We start from the raw sequence: 20,106 nt of genomic DNA on the forward strand, positions 1-20,106 counted from the left end.
TGTGCCCCACCTATGGGGCATGTTGTTACATTTCACTTCCCTTCTTTCGGGGTAAATAAAGAAAAGAGTATACACTGTATTAATGAAACAAAGCCACATATTTGCACCAGACATGTGTGAAAATAATGTGGAACAAAAGAAATTCTCTGAACCCTAAGTAGATTTACACAAAGTGAGAAATTCAAAAAGCGTTAGGTTGTGCCCCGCTCTTCCCTACTCCAATCTTGTCCAAATGTGGTTTGTTTCCATTTTTCATGAAGGAGGGTTGACTAGGCCGGTGAGAGCAGAAGATTTCAAAAGTTCAAAAATAAGGCCCACCCTATTGTGGATGTATCCACTTTAATTTTTTGGCATAGACACGGTCAGCAGCTTTTTGGTCGGGGCTCTGATTGGTTGTTTTTCACAATGCACAAAAAGAAAAGTAAAAGTAACGAATGCAAGCAAACTACGAAGTCAAGAGGCAACACACAGATTCCAATACGTGAATATATTCAAGCTGTCAAAAAGAGCTGTGAAGATGCAGTGTGTTGTGAGATACAGTTTTCTATTGATCATCTGTAGCATCTCATGGGCAGACTCATCTCAAGGTATGGTTATAGGCTCACATTTTGCTTTCCATTTTAATATTGTTACTTTCATGGATTATTTCGCTATCGGTAGGCCTATACCCTGTAGTAGTCAATGTTTTGTTGCATTAGTTAAGAAAAGACCAAGCACACACGTGTAAATGAAAAAAGGTGTTTTTTTTTTTGTTTGTTTTTTGTTCTTTGCTTGCTTCTTGTACTATATTTTGCTACAAAAATGATTTTAGATGTAAGGCAGTTTTGCAGATTCATCAGTGTATTTAAGTGTTTAAAGAAAAAAGTCTCAATAGTTGCCTTTCTTAAAGCAGTTTTAATCAGAGCAACTGGGCAGGATATCATCATCGAGTGCGCTACTGATATAATACCTCAGGATGGGGTGTACATGTACAAACAAGGAGCAGCAAGTGAACGACAGGAAATCTTCTACTGCTACAAACCAGACATTGTTACCCATAAAACAATGAGTAAATCCAAAGTCAGTGTAAGTGGGGCACTTCCCAACCTTAACGTCACCCTCTTACATGTAACTGCCGAAGACAATGGACTTTACTGGTGTGAATTTGTTTTGGAAGAAAAAACTACTTTGGGCAAGTTCACTTGGTTATGGATAGGTAAGTGTGTCTTACATTTAATGTATATCATTTAATTATAAAACATGATGGGTTTATGTGGTCTAGAATGTACCGTAGTTTAGTATGTAAACGATGTGAATGGGAAAATTCTAGTATACAAATGCAAAGATTGAGAAGTACAGACAGTTTCTAATTAAAGCTGCACACTTTTGGCACTATAGCGGTTAATAAACAGAACCAAAGTCTAGTTTTGACAGAACAGGATTTTATTTTAGGGTAGCCTACGCACAGAACTAGAACTAGCACCATAGCCCCCCTCCCTATATGGAAGTTCAAATCCATTTACTAAACATTTTAAGGCTAGCCTATATTACATTATCATATATATGTATATGTATATATATATATATAAACAGTATAAAAACAATAAAATAATAGCACAATTTACTTGCCTCAAACAACTCAGTAGGTATTATTAGTATTATAATAGGCTACGCAGCTACTCATTCAGCAATTCCCCCGATCGTATCACGTACGACGAACATTATTTATATAATTTATTCATTAAAAAAATTAACATCCAATATATACTTCAATGGGGGATATAAAGTCGTGAGATACATAATATTGTCGTGAGTTTAATACGTTTTAAAAATATATAGCATGTATTAATCTCATATGGCATTACATCCCATATTCAATAGGCTATGTTATAACTAATCCTGATCGAATAAAATGATTAAACTAAGGCAATTAATTTCCAACTCCACACTGTACACAACTATCAGTCTTTGTATTAATGTATATATTCAGCCACACTTCAGTCATCTCTCACTCATATTTTCCTGTCGTCATCATCTTAAAGTGTGTATTATGCACAGTATTATCGTGCTGTTGCACCAGAAATATCTAGAGTGCGAGCGGTCCTGTTTCATGAATCAGAAGATCATGCTTGCGTGATAAGGGAGCTGCTAGCTGATCATTTCCCTAGCACGTCGCGAAAAACACTTTATACATCCCAATGTGCATATCCACCCTAAATAGTACTGAATATTACTAATGTCACATAGGCTACTATTTAGGATGGATAGTATGCACGTTGAGACGCAGGCGCTGTCTTTACAGCACATGGAGTGCGACAATGCACAGCCGCGCCAAACAGACACGAAGAATATAACCAGTTTAACCGCCATCACTTCGAATTATTTATTAAATTTAGCTCTTAATGAAAGCTCTGTAGTCTCACTAGTCTCACCAATAATTCACCAAGACCGTTCAAACATTTTCATGACATTTAATTCGTAAAACGACTTTGATTCCCGGGCTGGTTCTTCTTCTTCTTCTTCTTCTTCTTCTTCCTCTTCTTTGGGTTTTTACGGCAGCTGGCATCAAATTTGTTGCATTACTGCCACCTACTGTATTAAATTCCCTTTACAGTATATTCTCTTCTCCAACCCAGTTTATTTTAAAAAACCTAATAAGTATTTCCTGCCTTTTTGTTTCTCTGCACACTCTAAAATACTTTTTCCCGAGCTGGTTCTGATCGAGGATCGGCTATATATATATCACTGTAACCGGAAAAACTTTTACCCGGCGTGGATCATTCCGGAAGCCAAAAACCCGGAAGTGTGAAATAGGCCTATTATTGTTTTTGTTGATCCATTTTATTTATTGCCAAACTTTAATATGTGAATAATATTATCAGAAAACTGAACATATTTAGCGTCGTCAGGCTTTTATTTGTGCGTAATGGATAAAACAACGGAACTGCGCACTCAGGTTTATGGCTGCTGTAAATTTTACCGGCCACAAGATGGCACTGTTTTCGACACTCTTGGTGCTTTGAAACGTTTCCCGAAACATTTAGAGAAAAGCTTCAGACCTGGTCCGTGTACTTTTGCGTCCATTCCTTTTTCCTTTTTCAACCATGGAAACAAAAACAAAAAAGGAACGGTTGTTGTATTTTTAAATGCTATGTTGAATACCAAAATGTAAATTTAAACCGAATACACAAATTTCATGCGCACAAAATAAATATTGACTTCTTTTCCGATTTTTGTTTACGTTTTGCATCTTTATAAACCAAAATTAAAAATAGACAGATTAAAGTCGAAGAAATGTCAATTTACAAGTTTTTGTTTTGTAAAATTATTGTTTCTCCCACACTCGAGAGGGTCCGTGTATCTTTTGGTCATTCGTTTTTTGATTTAATATTGAAATCGGAAAATGAAAAAAAAACGGCATATTTTTCGTTTTTCATTTTTTTCAAACAAAACGAAAAACAAGATTTCGGCTTGATTTTTCGTTTTTCGTTCAGGGGTAGAAAATGAATAAACAACTTGAATATTTGATCTCTACATGTGGGCGGGAATGAAACACCCCTTTTTCGCTGATTGGTCAACCAAACATTAAACGGTGCCGTCATCAGTTCTTCCGCAGTTCAGCGCAGCAGAATAATACTAGTCCTTCGCTACGATGGATTTAACGCGTTTATTGCAACTAACAGTTACATTTAATCTCTTTCTCATCAAACAGCCAGACTAACGAATGGCTTGAGACACAAATCGAGGCAGAGCCTAGACAAGGCTTTCTTCTGTGTGTCCATAAATTCGTCAACTTAAGCGTGTTTATCTCAGAAATATTATCATTATACTAGTTTATCTCAGATATAATAATTTACTAAGCACCTGTACTCACAACTACCTAGCCAACACCTTTGGCACACTGCCTGTTTTATTATTGCTGACCACCTTTCAAAAACTGTGTGGCAATGCTGCGCGACTCACGGGACAGACAGAGATATAGTGAAGCCCAGACCAGTATCAGTTTAAGTCATCATACACAGATGCAGTGGTGGAAAGAGTACTGAAAATTTGTACTTAAGTATAAGTACTGTTACATTGCTGAAATAATACTCAATTACAAGTAAAAGTACTGGTGTCAAAAAAGTACTCAAGTAAAAGTACAAATTACTCTTCTCAAAAACTACTCAAAGTACTAAAATTACTAATTACTTTTTAGCCGGTGATACTTAATAAATTATCAAAAAATATTTAATCAAATCATAGATCTAAGTAGAAAAATAGCTACTTTAAACAAAGCACTTTCACCTTATTGACGAAGTATTAGTGGTCACAATACTGGAATTTCTAACTTCAATACAATACCTTGAAAATGATCAATATTCAGTATCATTTTAAATACCATGGGGATAACCACCAAAAGTCTGTACATAAAATAAGAACAAAAAAAAATTACCTAAATTCAGTTGAGGTATTCGAAATATGACAACACTGAATTTTTATATGCTGTGTATCTTAAAGGGTTAGTTCACCGAAAAATGAAAATTCTGTCATTAATTTCTTACCCTCATGTTGTTCCACACCCTTCGTTCATCTTCAGAACACAAATTATATTTTTGATGAAATCCGGGAGCTTTCTGACCCTCCATAGACAGCAACATTATTACCACATTCAAGGTCCAGGAAGGTAGTAAAGACATTGTTAAAACAGTCCATGTGACTACATGGTTCAACCTTAATGTTATGAAGCGACAAGAATACTTTTTGTGTGCAAAAAATTAAATTAAAATAGATAACAACTTTATTCAAAAATTTCTTCTCTTCCATGTCAGTCTCTGACACTGTTGACGTAGTAAACACAGTGCAGCACTTTCAGGTTCTACGTCAGAACATTGGCTCATTATTGGCCGGATTCTGCATCAGCATCACACGCATGTGTCGTGGTGCTCACATGAACAGCATCAGAAAGTGACGCGGAGAGAGGAAATTGTTGAATAAAGTTGTTACTTTTGTTTTTGTTTTTTTTTGTTTTTTTGCACAGAAAATATATTCTCGTCACTTCATAACATTAAGGTTGAACCACTGGTAGACACATGGGCTATTTTAACGATGTCTTTACTATCTTTCTGGGCCTTGAAAGTTGCAATTACGTTGCAGTCTTTGGTCAGAAAGCTCTCGAATTTCATCAAAAATATCTTAATTTGTGTTCTGAAGACGAACAAAGGTCTTACGGGTGTGGAACAACATGAGGGTGAGTAATTAATGACAGAAATTTCATTTTGGGGTGAACTAACCCTTTAAGAGCCATATAATATGTTGTTTATTTAGATAAAAAGAACATCAGAGGGGTTTGACCTGTAATGTCTGTACAATATAGTGATGCAGATAGACAGACTAGGTTATTTTTATGTACAAATCATACAAATGCCCCATTCTGAAACATATTACATTGTAAAGAAATTAAAGATCCACCTTTGATTGTTGAGAGACTTTCTGGTGCATTTCACTTATAGCCAATAAGATTTCCAGTAGCATTTTCATTGGTCAGGCATGAAGGTCTATTCTGATAACTTTTGACAACGTTTAATTTAAGAGCACGGAGAGATTCACGATTGCACACTACTCAGTCTGACGGCGCGCACTCAATATCTGAGTGAGAGGAGTGGCAGTTCACTTGTATATTTGAGAGCTCGCGTCGTTTGACATTCAGGCTCTGTAACTGAAACGTGTGAGTGACGGGAGGAGGCGGGTGTGTGTCAAACTCGCTGTCGGGGAGATGAGAGAATGAGAACGCGCCGCTGGTAAAATATCAGGGTTTTCATTGGTCCGTTTATGATCGGATTTCTTTATTGGCTACCGATATGCCGGTCAAAGGTTTGAATAATCAAATTGTTGCCGTGCTCAGTAACGGAATGTGATTTTACAAGTAGCGAAGTAGATTACTTAGCTTAATTTGTACTTAAGTACAAGTAAAACTACAGATTTAAAAATGTACTCAAAAGAGTACAAAAACCCGAAAAAGCTACTTAACTACAGTAACGTGAGTAGTTGTAATTCGTTACTTCCACCTCCGCACAGATGGCATAACTTTTTTTAAGGCAATACTCTGAGATTTGTACAATGGAGGAACTTGAAATAATATGACAGATATGAAAAGAAATGACATCGTACCGTAGTTAATGTTCACAGCACATCTATTATAGTTCTATGATTTTTATTCATACAACAGATGGATATCATAATGCCGTTATCCCACAGAATGTTTCAGTGATTGACTTTAGTGAAATATGAATTTGTCATAGGCTAATGATTTTAAGGTGAACTTGTTTGAGTTATATGAATAAAACCCTGAAATAAGACTTTGTACAATAAACCAAAGATGAAAGGTTTTCATATTTAATGCCATCTACCAGTGTCAGAAATTAACTTTCCCATATGGGACAAATGATTTTCAGGGCTTTTTAAAAAATATATATATATATATATATATATATATTAATATATAGCCTAATTTCTTTCCTAATCTTATTAAATATGTATGCTATCTATAATGTTAAATTCTTAAATGTAGTCAAATAAATTAGAATAATATGACACTATAGGCTGTTATCAATTAAATCAGTAGGCCTATCAACCAACTGCATGATGCTTTCAGATGTAGCTACTTACAGTAAATACATTTACACATTAATTACAACTGTATAATATAATGAGATTAATATTTTAAACAACATTTTTATTCAGAAATATGAAATGACAAAATGAAATGATGCTGTTGATGACAAGAAAATGTGTGAGTATAATAGTTTTAAATAGTAAAAAAAAATAAATAAATAAATAAATAAATAAATAAATTGTTTCACCCTGGTTATTGTTTTAGTAGGATTAAACCATGTAAAGCGTTAAAGTCCCAGTGATGCGGCCGTAACGCATTGCTTTCAATGAAAATTGAGAAACATTTCATGTTAAACCTCACTGAGGCAAAGGGCATGGGAATTTTGCCTTTATAAATTACATATTGGGGTATAATTTTGTCATCATGACATTCAGGTTGATTGGGTTACTTTTTCCAAGTCATCTTAGTGGAAAAAAAAAGTTGCTCAATCACCCTGAATTATAGGCCTAGCATATAAAGCAAATTCTAATCCTAAAAAAAATCTCGACAAAAAACACGAAAAAAGTCACAGTAATTTAGATGTCGTTTTGGCCTTTATTATATATATATATATATATATATATATATATATATTCAGATTTCTTTTCACCCATATCCCCCACGCCCACCCATGCACGCACACACACACATTTGACTTTACAACACACAAACACACACCTTTATTTATTCTCATTCTCTCTTGCTCTCTTAATATGTCATGAGTGTACGCAGATAGATTTTAATAATCAATTATGTAAAAAATAAAAACGGCATTAATTAGCGCCCTCTCATGGTACGCACAGTGCGTATAGCCGTACGGCTGCAGGCGCCACTGGCCGGAGCTACTTCTCTCTGTTTATGTCTATGACGAGTCACGCAGCGTGCTACTCCACAGCGGTGCCAACCTGACAGTCGGCAGTCTAAAATAGTCCAAAATATAAACACTTATTATAAGTGATAATAATATTATAATTAATATGATCATAATAATATGATTCAGGATAATGGTTTCATGACGTACATTCTCATTATATAATTTTTGTAAATTTTGAAAACACAAAAAAAATTACGGACAGCAGCTTGAATATTGAATTCTCTGGCTTTGTTTTTTATTCTGTCATAGAAAATTCAGAAGAAGAAAAAAAAGAGTTCCTAGAAGAAGAAAAAAAAGAGTGCCCAGAAGAAGTTCTTCCTCATGCGAAACACTTACTAATTTTGTTTGCTGTCATATCTCTACTGTGCATCATTGTTTTCTTCTGTGTGATTCTGAAGGTAAGTATAAAATAACATCATGTTTTTTTAGCAAAAGCACATATCAAAAGCTAAAAAAAATTAAAAAAACTTTTAGACAACATGCAGTCATGTTAGAACATGCTGTGAAAAAATGGCAGCCGCTTTCATTGATACTCTTTGTATATTGAATATACTGAATTTGTACTATCACTAGTACACTGAGGCACTTTAAGTGTTTTTCATGTTAAAGGGTTAGTTCACTCCAAAATGAAAATTCATTAATTCGTCATCAATTACTCGCCCTCATGTCATTCCAAACATAGATATGTCTATGTAGATGACACATTCGACTGCTTTAGACACTTTGGGCATGCCCACCTTCTTGGAAAGTTCAGCGTGTCATCACTCAATCAATGATGCCACAACATTGCTCAGATTCTGGTTGTGAAACCACCAAGATTTTTTCCCGAAGAAATGGGATAACCTTTCACAGGTGAGAATGTGTTAGCTGAATCCTTTACATTGTTTGTATTGTGTTAGTTTAGCAAAAATCATCTGCTGAAGTCTATTGCAGATATAGATATCTGTCAACTTGCTCTCGAATGTTTACAGAATAGTGTTTTGACCGTTCTAATATGGCTGACAACTTGCATATAGCAGCCCATAGAAACAGCCATTAATGAGATATCTGTGGTTCCAAACCCATAAGACTTTCATTCATCTTCGGTACATAAATGAACACATTTTTAATGAAATCTGAGACATTTCTGTCCCTCCATTGACAGTCAACACAACTACCACTTTTACTCTTCAAAAGGTCATAAAGAGATCGTAAAACAAATCATATGAATCTTGTGGTTTGGTCCAAATTTTCTGTAGAGACACAATTGCTGTATATGATGAAGAGAGTTAATTTAGGCTTTTATTCACATAAACTTTAATCAGCTCACATATCCGTTATGATGAACGGAAGCTCAAGCATGCTTGCTTGATGTGCGAGAACCAGTGAGGTTTATTCTTGTGTGACACGCAGCATGTTTGAGCTTCCTCAAGAACCAATAAAATTGGTTTCTTGCATGTCAAGTACTGTTGAGCTTTGTTTATGTTCACTGATCAATGTTTATATATGAATAAAAGTCTAAATTCAATCAATTCATCATAAAAAGTGATCAAGTCTCTTCAGAAAATTTGGACTAAACAGTTCAGTTCATATGGATTATTTTTACGATCTCTTTATGAACATTTTGAAGCATCAAAGTGATAGTTGCGTAGCTATCAACGGAGGTACAGAAATCACTGAGATTTTATTAAAAAAATATCTTCATTTGTGTTCCGAAGATGAACAAATGTGAAAGAAGGGTTTGGAACAACATTCATCTCTTTGTTTTCCTGCTTCCCTTTGTTCCCGCTCATCATTTATTGCTATGGTGATTCATTCCCTGCATCCCAGTGTGCATACTGTCCACCCTACCTGCCCTAAATAGTATTGAAAATTACTAATGTCACATACTATTTAGAATGGATAGTATGCAAATTGGGATGCAGGCAATGTTTCATTAATTACAGGGGTGTCAATTTTTATACGACAGGGTGTGGCCTTTGCCATACCTTGGCTGCCTGGTAGTATATTTTTAGTGCAGGATTAACAGATTTATATTACTACATGTAACATATAATTTGTAATTGTTTAATAAAAGAGAAAATCAAGTAAATTAAAGTGATCTGGTTGTGGAATTTGTGACGTAAGTTCAACAGCACTGCAAATGTGTCTACAAAGTGATTTTGCAGCGTTGAGTATTGTAGCCAATCACAGGCTTTCTGATGAAAATAATGACCAATCAGAGATGTTTAAGTTACCGGTAAGGAGAATCTGCTCAGTATCTCTCAAAATGCTGAATGAGTTTGTTTAGTGAAATGTTCTACAGATGCACAAATCCTCTCATTATAAACAACAAAGCAGAGACACTATGAAAATAAAAGATTAATTGTTAAGTTTAGTCAGATTCATTGTTGAAAATGGTCTCAGATTCATTGTTGAGTTTTCACACTTAAAGTCCCCCTGTAGTCAATCATTTTATCCCTTAAAACTCATCTTTGATCACCAAAATGACACATTTAAAAAATTTTTCCTGTGAAAAAAAATTCTTCATGCCTTAAAATAGTTTGAATGTAAGGCGAGTCAGACAGCTGTCTTCTAACAATCAGTATCCTTAGAAACGCTTTGAACACCTTAACGTCAGTGGAGAAAGGCATATACTTCGTTATATACATCATACACCCGCTATATCACCAAATCTACCTGATTTTTTATATCAGAAAAATATACCCAGATATATTCTCTAGAAACTCTCCTGCTTCAGTGCGGTCATGGTTAATGATATGCTAAAGCCTGCTGGCAAGTTGACATGACAAGCGATTTCGAACTGCGGGTTTGAGACTGTCCTTTTTTCACTCCAGTTTTAAATAGGAAATACCAAGCAATGGTGTTGATGAATTTGCACATGGTTTGTCTTAAAGCATTAAAATGTTATTAAAAACACCACATAGACATATATACAACATTAAAAACTTGATTTTCACCACAGGGGGACTTTGCGCCAAACTGACTGACAGCTTCAGTGATTATACAGGAAGCGCTATTTGCTCACTGTGTAATTTCATTCGCAATTTAAGTTTTGTTTTTTAATTTGTGGCTTTGTGGCTTTTCCTACATATGTACTAAAGTGACAAAAATAGATTTTAAACGCTATAATACTGATTTGAAAATTTTAAAATAAAAGTTTTTGTTTTTCATAAGTGTTCGTTTTGCTGTGTAGCACTTATGAAGAACAAAAACGTTTATTTTAAAATCAACGCTAAGGTTTTTTTCTAGTACCTGCCCTGCTAAAATGCGCAAAACATTTTCAGGTCTAACAGGTTGGCCTAAATATACATGAATTAAATAAATTCTGTATCTGTGTGGTTAATAAACACTGCCAGCTAATAAACACTGTCTTTATTGCATAAATTTTAAACTGAATATAGGTTAACTTTTATTAAATCTACAAATGTTATTCAGTCAAGAGCAGTGAGTGATTTGTTCTTTGATTAACATCAATGACACAGACAGCAGCAGGTTTATTAGACCTGATGTACATGATGTGGATCTGACACACATCCTATTTACATTCATTTACCACATTTAACTCATTTAAGACTGTGCTTACAAGGATACTCGACAAAACTGGAATTTGACATAATTTTGTGTGTTTTTGTCCGTTCAAGCGTGAAAGAGAACACTGTCTGAAGTGGCATCCTGTGCGTGCATTTCTGATGCTTGTTCACAGAGAGCCACTTCACAGAGAGCACGCCAATACAGTTTTGAGTTCTTTTTTGTGTCTTATGGTGCTTGAATGGTTTAATAGCACTTGAATGAATGATAGCGTGATCATATACTGTAGCGCAGTTAAAGGATGATAGGACGATAGTCTATTTAGCCCCATTCACCAATAACAGCGGATTATCAGTGAATCCCAGTTGTCTCTGATGAAAGTTTGTAAAACTATCCAGTGTAAAATTATCACTGCAGAGGTGGGTGTTGGTGGTGATTGTCAGCTCTCCATTAAGATGGCACAAAATTAATCCACCTCTTCTTCATATCATTGTTTTTAGGAAATTTAAATAAGGAGACCAAGCTGTTTTGTATATTATCGCAACCAGGTAATATGCATTTGCGTGACAAAGGCATAGCTAGCTAGCCAAATGAAGGCTGTAGTCACTAATGGTAATGTTCCATGAAGTTACAGGGTAAGTACAATAAAAATACATACACACAATATGATATCACTGAATCTTGTAGTGTTTTATGGTCTTAAATATTAATATTCAGTATTAATATTAATATTGAGTTTTCGGTCACGTCACCTAAGGTGAGTGTGAGGGTGTCAGATGATTCCTTCCTATATTATGGGGCACCAGCCAAGGAATTTCACCTTGACAGTTAAGAACAATCATGGAAGATTGGTGACTGAATTACAATTATATAAATTGGAGGAAGTTCGTCATCTGACCAATCTGAAGGATTTGTGAGATATCGTTAACTTGTATAGCCTCTTACTGTATTATCAACACAAGGAAGACACAAGTGTAATAAAAAGATTTTATTAACAAAAGGATAGACAAGAGTAACTAACAACTACTGAATGGATAAAGTGCAAAAAGATTAACAAATGCAAGTGAATGAGTTGGATGTCACTATAAGATTAACTTGTTACGGAAAGATATGGAAAGATAAACTGTAGTTTTTCTGGAAGAAAACAGGTAAACCTTGTTCTGAAAATTAGATAATCATATACTGACAATATACGCCAATGCCAAGGTCTCTAAAAGAGGTTTAGTAAGTGATATTTACGTCTGCCTGGTCGTGCTGAATCCAAGGGTGACGTCTTCACTGATTGAGCTGGGCAGTGTTGCAGTGGAAAGTAAAGGAGTTGGAATTCGTTTCACATCCTTGAACATGAATTACGTGAACGTTGAACTCCTGAACCATAGAGAAGGTTCTTTTCCTGGAACATCCAGAAGAAGAAGCCTTGAAGTTGATGGTTCTGATGTTTGTGCAGATGATCCTTATTCTCTGGAACACACAGACAGAAAAATCTTTATATTCTGAAGTCAGTGCAGATCTGTAGGATCTTTGATTAGAGGATTTTGAGTTGGTGCAGAAGATATTTTGAAGATGGGGGCTAAGCTTGTCATCGTTGTCTCCGTTGCAGTTTTCAAACTCCCCAAATTCACTTCTTGCAGAACTTACTTGTTTTTCTCTTTAGAGCTTCAGAGTCTTGAGAGAGCAACTTCACAACTCTATAGAGTTAGACTTAGCTTAGCAAATCTTGGAATCGGGACTGGAACAGGAACTGGAGCCTGGAACCAGAACGGGAAACTGCAGCAACCCAGAAAATGGAACAATTCTCTGTCTCAGAGAAAAGCCATTTAATCTCTCATGAGAAGGAGGGACTTGCAAATTAGCACCTTTCAGATCCAGTGTTTTGATTGGCTGATGCTGTCAGAAGTGACCACCAGATGGCCCCTTTTTCATAAGGTTCATTTGCTTAGCTTAAAGTTCATGTTTAGAAGTGTGTCTTTAAGGATTTTCCTATGCATAATTCATTTTCCAAACCAATTTCAGATTAACCTAGGCATCGTGCTGAAAACATAAAGTTATACTGAACTTTTACCTATGCATTAATGTATACATTAATAGGTAAGTTTGTATATTTTGCATGTAAACAAACAGCACTCATTAATTATATACAGTTCTGTTAATAGAAATGGAGAAGATTTGTCTGTTGTGTGTCCATTTTGTGTAGAAAATCCATCTTTTGTGACTTCAAGCCACATGGCAAAACCGGTTTGGTGGGTCAGAGAGTCTGTGGACATTTACACCCTGGTCTCAGGACTGAGAGACTGGGGTGAACAATAGTGTAAATGGTGATGAGATCAGTCTGTGATCAATGACATGCTAATTAGAGATCGACCGATATGGGTTTTTCTATAACCGATGCCGATGTTTAGAGGTCAGGCTCACAGACCACTTTCTCTAAAGAAAGTGGCTCCCCCCTCGTTTCCACCGCCTGAGCCTAAGAGGAGGAAACAGTGGAGAAGCAGGGCTGAGCAGATGGGACTAAGTGAGCTCACACCGGTCCAAATCCCACATGCCTCACTCTCCCTGCAGCGAGGGGATTTCCGGTGCTCTTCACCCACAGAGACCAGCATCCTCATCTGGTACAGGCATTTTTGGTCTTTTTTTAAGGGTTCAAAGGAGGAATTTGTGCCAATGGCATTGGCAGCTTTAAATACAGCGGAGTGGTCGGACTCCATGCAGGACTCCACCCCTACCACCTAAGGAGCGAGGTGATGTTAAAGGGATAGTTCACCCAAAAATGAAAATTCTGTCATCATGTACTCACCCTCAAGATGTTCTAAACCTGTAAAAATGTATTTGTTCTGCTGAACACAAAGAAAGATATTTTCAAGAAAGTTTGTAACAAGGCCGCTTTGGGGCACCATTGACTTCCATAGTAGGGAAAAAAAAAAAAAAAATACTATGGAAGTCAGTGGTGCCCCAGAACTGTTCAGTTTCTCACATTCTTTAAAATATCTTCCTTTGTGTTCAACAGAACAAAAAAATGTATACAGGTTTGGAACAACCTGAGGGTGCGTAAATGATGACAGAATTTTCATTTTTGGGTGAACTATCCCTTTAAGGACCTGGCCTAAACTTGTCATAAACTCGGTTTGGAGTGGTCGGCCCTGGAAGTGCCTGCCCACAGCCGCTTCAACAATGGTTCCTGCAGCCGGGGCGCCATCAGCGAGCCCCCAGCCAGGAACCTACTCCATTCATTCATGATGAACTTACCAGTTGTGGTGCGCCCCCACTTGGCCCGCGCTCACTCTTCTGCTTCACCTGCCCACACCATTGTTGAAGGTGCTGAAAGCTTCCCCCTGGAGGAGGCCATCACAAACCTTGTCTGTGGCCTGTCAAGCTGGATCTGCTCTCCATACAATGGCAGTCCTTCAAGTGTTTCAAGCCAAACTTCTCCACGCTATGGCCCAGGCGATTAGCCGTATGAGGACGTGTTTACTGGTGCTCAAAGTGCCACCTTTGGTTAAACGTTGAGATCAAGGACACCTACAAGGCAGCCCTCCTTGACTCCCCTGTCTCTCTCTGGCCTAATCTGTTCTGCACAGCTTTGCTGAGCATTTCACGACAGCCTGAAATGCGTCGCAAGCAATGCGCCACTTCCTATTCGATTCATCCCAAATGCAGGCCTGGATTTTGCCCCAACACTCACTGAAATTTCAGAAGTTAGCGACGGCATTCAGATCGGGGACCAACCTTCCCTTAAAAACGTTTCAGAAGCCTTCTCAGCAGTTCCCTGATTGAAGGCCCATGTCCCACCTCGACTGTGGCACGAGGGCCGTATTATTCTTAGTGTGATCCACGGCTGCACCAGTATTAGGTGGGAGTGGAACTGGGCTCAGTTTCCAGAAGGCCGCCTCTACCTGTGGGCACAGGACATTCTCCACTCAGTAAGATCGATACATGTGCTGGGCTCCATGAACACAGGAGCAGGAGCAGATAGCCCCACAACGGACCACCTCCAGGGGAGTGGAGAATGACCACACGGTCTGCATGATTTGGAGAATTTTCGGCCAGGTGGAAGTGGAATCTCTTTGCATTGAAAGAGAACACCCACTGCCCGATATTCTTTTCAAAGGAAAGAACGCATTAGCCATGGGTTGCTCTCTTTGTGCCTTTTATGCCTTCCTTCCAGTAGCACTGCTCCCTCAGGCCATCAGCTGAATCAAGGAGGACAGATGCTCAGTCTTACTCGTGGCACCACTCTGGCAGAACCAGCCGTGGTTCCCAGGAGTAGTTCAGCTGCTGTCAGCAGCACCATGGCCAATCCCACTGAGGCACAAAATAGACCCCATGTCTTGTGAAATCGCTTCAATTCTCTCAATTTTGTAGGAGCTGTTAGACGGCAGGTGCACCCCATCCATGCTTAAAGTATACAGGGCAGCTGTCGTTTCGTACCACACTCCTATAGCTGGCCGGTCAGTTGGGGAAACATGACCTGGTTGTCAAATTTCTCAGAGGGGCCAGGAGGTTAAAGGGTTAGTTCACCCAAAAATGAAAATTCTGTCATTATTTTCTCACCCTCATGTCGTTCCACACCCGTAAGACCTTCGTTCGTCTTCTGAAAACAAATTAAGATATTTTTGATAAAATCCAATGGCTCAGTGAGGCCTCCATTGACAGCAAGTTAATTTACACTTTCAAACTCCCAGAAAGGTACTACAGATATATTTAAAACAGTTCATGTGACTACAGTGGTTCAACCTTAATGTTATGAAGTGACGAGAATACTTTTTGTGCGCCAAAAAAAACCAAAATAACGACTTTATTCAACATTTGTGATGGGCGATTTCAAAACACTGCTTCATGAAGCTTTGAAGCTTTACGAATCCTTTGTTTCGAATCTGTGTTTCGGAATGTGTATCAAACTGCCAAAGTCATGTGAACCATTGAAATTTCGAAACACTTATGACGTAACAAAGCCTTGTTTACTGAAATCACGTGACTTACACACTCCGAAACACTGATTCAAAACAAAAGATTCGTAAAGCTTTGTCGCAACGACCAACCTTCGGCCTCTCTCACTACAGACTTGGTAACCTGCAGGCTCTGTCAGCGGACACCTCCTGCCTCGAGTTCGGGCCCAATGACAGCAAAGTTGTCTTTAAACCCAGACAAGGCTATGTGCCTAAGGTGCTTTTCACACCCTTTATGGCACAGGTCATTTCGCTCTCTGCTTTCCCCTCTACAAAAGGGGAGCAAGATGCCACACCCATTTTGCCCGGTTCAGACCCTTAGGGTGTACATTGAGTGCTCTAGCAAATTTAGGCAAACAGAGCAGCTGTTTGTATGTTTTTTTGAGGCCTGCCAGTTATGAAGCAGAGACTGTCCCACTGGATAGTGGACTTTATAGCACTAGCCTACAAGTCCTTGGAATTGCAGGAACCCATGAACTTGTATTATATGTATTCTCAGAGATTAATTATTTTTCTCAAAACTTTTGTTTGTGTTCATCTGAAGAAAGAAAGTCATATTGTGTGTATTTTTTATTGAACTTACATTGTAACTTCATGGAACCAGAGGGTAACAAGCACCACTTTAATTTACAGCATGCAGATGTCAGACTTACCCTGTAACTTAATGGAACAAGAGTATATTTCCCTAGTATTAAAAAAAAGTTGCAATAGTCTTAATTTTACTTGCCTTGAAACATGGAAGACCAAACTAAATCAGTGCACTTTTGCTATTAAAAAAAAAATTTTTTTTTTTAAAAAAGTCTTTATTTATTGGTACACTAAAAAGGTAAACAGTGTATGTTCACGCTAAATTGCTCCCAAGCGTAAGATTCTTGCATAATAATAGTAAAATAAGTATCATAATATCATAATAGTAGAATAAGTACCCCTTAGTTCTGAAATACTTACAGTATAAATAATTTATTAATTTTCTTGGTTGTTACCCCTTTATTCCTAGAACTTTACATATTGTTTCCTTATACCTACATGTACATTATAGGTACACTTTAATTACGGAAAGGAACGCTGCAAATTCTTTTTACTTACGCAGTACTTTTCGGGCTGTAATCTAAAGCATTACCCACATTTTTATGTTGTCACGATTGCTGGAAGGAGGAAAGCATTTGAGAGATGGACCTAATTGCATGCAGTTATTTATTAAAGAAACAAAACATATACAAGAAATACTGGAAAACAAAATAAAAGCAAACTGAGACAACTTAGTGTTAATGTTAAAGTTGTCTCAGTTTGCTTTTATTTTGTGATCCAGTTTTTCTTGTGTATGTTTTGTTTCTTTACCAGTTAACAGGCTTTACACTTTTTTGGCTAAGGTTGAAGGCTTGTTTGAAGTGTAATACCTGGTAACTCTGCAGTACGGAGGAACAAGAGGCTGTTGGTTGTCAATGGACGAGAGGCTTCACTCCGCTGAATAAACTACTTTTGTGAGGAAATAGCTTATCGTTTAATGAATCAGCAGCCCATTGTCTAATCTTCAACATGTTTGCTCTTAAACATTCATTTTGGATTGACCTATTTTTAGTTTACGTCAAAAAAATGCTTTTTTATAAGAGAAGTCACAGACAATTGCGTGGCATGATTTAGTTCACAGCACTTCTCATTCATTTCTATGGTATCTGCAAACAGTGATAAACTGTCGCACGACTCTGAACGAAATTCAAAGACGTCATGGCTGTAATGTGATTAGTTATCAAGGCATGTGATTCAAGTTAGCCGTTACACTTTTTCCAGTGGTAGAGCCATGGATCCTTATGTCTCCCAATAATAAGGCCATCTCTCATTCATGCATTATTTGGGAATGGAATCCATGATCTTGGGTGGAACCCATGCTCATCTGTTTGAGCTAGAGTCATAAATTCAACAAAACATAACTGGTTATGCTTAAATAAGGTCTTAAATACTCATAATACTTACTGTATAAATATTGTATTCTTTGTTGCATGTGAAAGTGAAGTCTTTCTTTTTTAGATACTTTATAGCACATTTGCAATGTTTCCCTAATCCAGTGATCTCAATTCTATATCTTACATATATCGTATATTATATCGTATTCTGACATAATTCCAATCCGAAAGGAGAGTACATGTTCAGTTCAAAGGGCACTGCAAATGGTATAGGGAACAAGGAAACTTTGATACATCTCTTCACGAGAAGTGAAGCAGGACATTTACACACCAGTCATTGCATATCACTCCAGCATTTAAAGTTTGAATAAAATAAAGGTGGAAATAAGTTGAGGCTTCAGCATTTTTGGTGAGTTTAATTAGTCCATGTGTGGTTTGTACACGGTTGTTCATAGAAATTAAGTGTGAAAGACGTGACAGTTACTAGTGCAAACCTTATGATTATGGTTACATAAAATAAAATATATGTGGGGTCAAATACACAAGTAGGCTATCGTGCAAAAAAATAAATAAGTAAAATAAATAAATAAATAAGATTAAGAACCACTGTCCTAATGAAATACACCTGATTTAAGTCATCAGGTTTCAGGGATGGGAAACTTTGGAACTGGAGGGCCACTGCTCTACAGAGCTTAGCTCCAACCTTAATCAAACACACCTGAACAAGCTCACTGTCTTCAAGATTACTAGAAAGCTACCATCAGGTGAGTTTTTATCAGGGATGGAGCTAAACTCTGCAGGACAGTGGGCCTCCAGGATTGAAGGTGCCCATCCCTGAGCTAATTAGTAGACACTCTAAGACCTAAAATGGGTGTGTCAGACAAAGAAGACATTCAAAATGTCCAGTGTTGGGAGGCTTGAGCAACAGGTTTGAGATGTTTTACTGGAACATTGTTTTCTCACATATAGTTTAAAAGCTAACAAAATATTTGGATTCATGACATGAATGTTTGATATTTTAAATGAATCACTTCTATTTGTCATCCTCAGGTGAAAGGGTGTTGGGGGAACAGGCAATACACACGATCAGATCCACCCTCAGACTTATAATGAGATGAAATGGAGAAAATTTGGACACAACGCCTAATGTACAGACATTCACCAAAACTGTACCAAGCAACTTTGATAAATACCTGTGGATTAATAAGAAGTTTAAGTTGTGTTACTCTCAATTTGTAAAGCTTTCAAAGACCCATTACTTCGTATTTGAGTTTATCCATGTTTAGTGTGTACATGTTTAGCATGTATTTTTCTTTTCTGTAGCCTTTTCAGAGTGTGAGACATTCTTTTCATTAATTGTGAACATCATGTGAGGCGATATAAAATAAGTCAAGAATTCAAAATAGTTCAAGTGTGAAGAATTTTTTTTTTTTTTTTTAAATGATGCAACAGTTCAATTCAATTTGTTAATTGTCGTTTCTTTGTAATTATTTGTGACGTTGACAAACAATTTCAGAGTGAAAATTGTTTACAACCCCAAATTTTGGATTTGTAAAATGCAATAAAATCAAGAATCTCTAATTTGTTAATTCTATTTAACCTTAACAAGATTTAACAAGAGTACAAAGAAAAGATTTTCACTGACCAACTTAAGTGTATTTTGTAAATATAAGTATGTAAAATTATATGTAAAAAAAATATGTAGAAATATAATTCTTTTGATTTTGATGGCTGCAACACACTCCCAAAAAGTTGTGACAGAGGCATGTTTACCACTGTCACATCACCTTTCCTTTTAATTACACTTTTTAAATGTTTGGGAATTGAGGATACTAATTGTTGAAGTTTTGCAAGTGGAATTTTTGCCCAATCTCGCCTTGCAAAAGACAGCTGTTCAACAGTCTGTGGTCATCGTTGTCTGATGCTCCTTTTCATGATGAGCCATACATTTTCAATAACAGAGAGATCTGGACTGCAGGCAGGTAAGTCAAGCACATCCCTTCTATGGAGTAGAGTGTCTAGAAACCACTCTGTTGTAGCATGTGCAGAATGAGACCTGGCATTGTCTTGTTTCCCATGAAACATGTCATCTTGATGGCAGTGTCTCTGTACAATCCCAATACATACTTTCACATCAACGGTACCTTCACACATATGCAAGTCACCCTGATGCATGCCCATAAAATGAGAGATGTTTGCTTTTGCACCTGTCACTGATGAAAGTGTCTAAATTGTCCTTTTCGTCTTTGAGACTGAGAACTCCTT

The 20,106-nt window shown here is 37.0% G+C and overlaps 1 long non-coding RNA gene across 2 annotated transcripts; it reads left to right on the plus strand.

The window, feature by feature from the left end:
* Positions 1-398: 398 nt before the first annotated feature.
* LOC127514133 (uncharacterized) lies at positions 399-19,275 on the plus strand. Of its 2 annotated transcripts, none has more exons than XR_007930571.1 (4): positions 399-587; positions 890-1,195; positions 7,737-7,885; positions 18,892-19,275. It is a non-coding gene; the product is annotated as an uncharacterized LOC127514133 (long non-coding RNA). The 2 variants fall into 2 exon arrangements; XR_007930570.1 differs by having other exon boundaries at positions 403-587; positions 893-1,195.
* The last annotated feature ends 831 nt before the right edge of the window (positions 19,276-20,106 follow it).

Source organism: Ctenopharyngodon idella, chromosome 6, assembly GCF_019924925.1.
Source record: "Ctenopharyngodon idella isolate HZGC_01 chromosome 6, HZGC01, whole genome shotgun sequence".
NCBI classification, from domain to species: Eukaryota; Metazoa; Chordata; class Actinopteri; order Cypriniformes; family Xenocyprididae; genus Ctenopharyngodon; species Ctenopharyngodon idella.